The sequence below is a fragment of the Elephantulus edwardii genome, unplaced genomic scaffold, assembly GCF_000299155.1.
Source record: "Elephantulus edwardii isolate Elephantulus edwardi_28Jun2011 unplaced genomic scaffold, EleEdw1.0 scaffold00006, whole genome shotgun sequence".
NCBI classification, from domain to species: Eukaryota; Metazoa; Chordata; class Mammalia; order Macroscelidea; family Macroscelididae; genus Elephantulus; species Elephantulus edwardii.
In genome coordinates, this window is record NW_006399756.1 from 317,044 (window position 1) to 319,000 (window position 1,957).

Genomic DNA, 1,957 nt, shown 5'->3' on the forward strand with positions numbered 1-1,957 from the left:
GTATTATTTCCATATCACTTTGTTTTAACCATTTGCAGTGTTTTGTAGTTCACATTTTTAAAAAGACAAATAATGTAATTTCTAGGGTTTTTTAAACTATAATAGAAACAAAAAAAAAAAAATACAGGTCCAACCTAATTAATACACAATATAAATCTTTCCAAACAATTTGGTAAGAAAAGTCCCATGTTTAATGTTAAGCATAAAATTGTCTTCTCATTTAGAAAAATCAAGGCAAAATTTAATTAGTAAAGCTTATCCTTCACTCAAATTTTATACAGGCAATGCTTGGATGACAAATGTCAAAATTTTAAACAGGTAGTGCCTGGGTTACCACTCATAATTTCTACCTAACCCCATAAAGTCAATTATTTAAATTTGAGGTACATTGAACAGTTTCTAATAACAAACAGGCACCATGTTTCAATATGCATAAAAAATTATTATTATTATTTTTATTATTAATTTTAATGAAAATTTACAGAGACTTTGGATTTCCCTTCATTCATTGTGGCACTCTTCTCCCTGCCCACCCCTCCTGCCCCAGTTCACTCTTCTCTTTGAAAAGTGAAAGAAAAATTCTTTCATTGTTATACAATCCTTCCCCTAGGTCCGCTCCACCATACAGCCTTCATTCTGGACTCCTGCATGACAATAATACCTAATCACATATCCCTTTAAAACAGTTTTTTCCCTCATCTGTTTCAATGCAGTATACATAATTTATCCCATCTTTCTAAGTCTCCCCCCAACCTCGATGTCAGTCTCGTTTTACAACAGTGGCATTATGCAGTATTTGTCCTTTTGTGACTGAGATATTTTACTCAGTATAATGTCCTCCAGAGTCACCCATTTTGAATAATACTTCATGAGTTCCTTGTTTTTTAATGCAGCATAGTATTCCAGTGTGTGAATATACCACAGCTTCTCTATCCATTCATTTATTCATGGCACTTAAGTTGTTTCTCTTTGCTATTGTGAACAAAGCCATGATAAACATGGATGTGCATATATCTGCTTGGGTGGAAGTTATGGTTTCTTTTGGGTACATTCCCAGTAATAGAACTGCTGGGTGAAAACAGCTTTTTAAAAAGACACAACAGGCAATTTTACACATGGACCTTACTGGATTGGCTGCACAAGAATCAGACTGACTACATCTGTGGAAGGAATTGTTGGAGAAGGTCAATAACTGAAGTCAAAATTAAGCCAGTGGCTGAGGCCAACTGAGCCTCAGTCTGCTTTCACCAAACAGAACATTTTAAATCAAGTATGTGGCATCAGAATTGGAGGAAGGTTCATCAACTACCTGCAACATTGCAGATAACACAACCTTACTTGCTGAAACTGAGGAGGGCCTAAAGCATTTGTTGCAGAGGGTCAAGGACTGTAGTTTACAATATGGATTGAAGCTTAACATCAAGAAGACGAAGATTCTGTAGGCCAAAGAACACTGGGCCAATTGGCAACATTCTGATAGTTGGAGAAGATATTAAAAAATTTAATCCTCAAGTGGCAGTATTGAAAGATACTATGGGCAATATATTGAATGACCCAGAAGTATCAAAAGAAGGTGGAGGGGGTAAGTTTGCAGCCCTGATTTCATTCCACTGCTAGGTATATACCCCAAGAGAATTAGAATTGAGACACAGACAGAGATCTGTACATCAACATTTGTAGCAGTGTTACTCACCATCACAAGATCATGGAAACAGCCTAAATGTCCAACCAAAACTGAATGGATTGAGAAGTATTGGTATAGTCACACAATGGAATAGTATGCAGCACCCTAGAGCAATGATTTTGAAAAATACTATGTACCTTGGGAGAGACTGGAGAGACTTATGCTGACTGTACTAATTCAGTCTTCCAGATGTGCAGGCTGGATTTAGAAGAGGTCATGGTATTAGGGATATTATAGCTAATGTTAGATGGATCTTGGCAGAAAGCAGAGAAT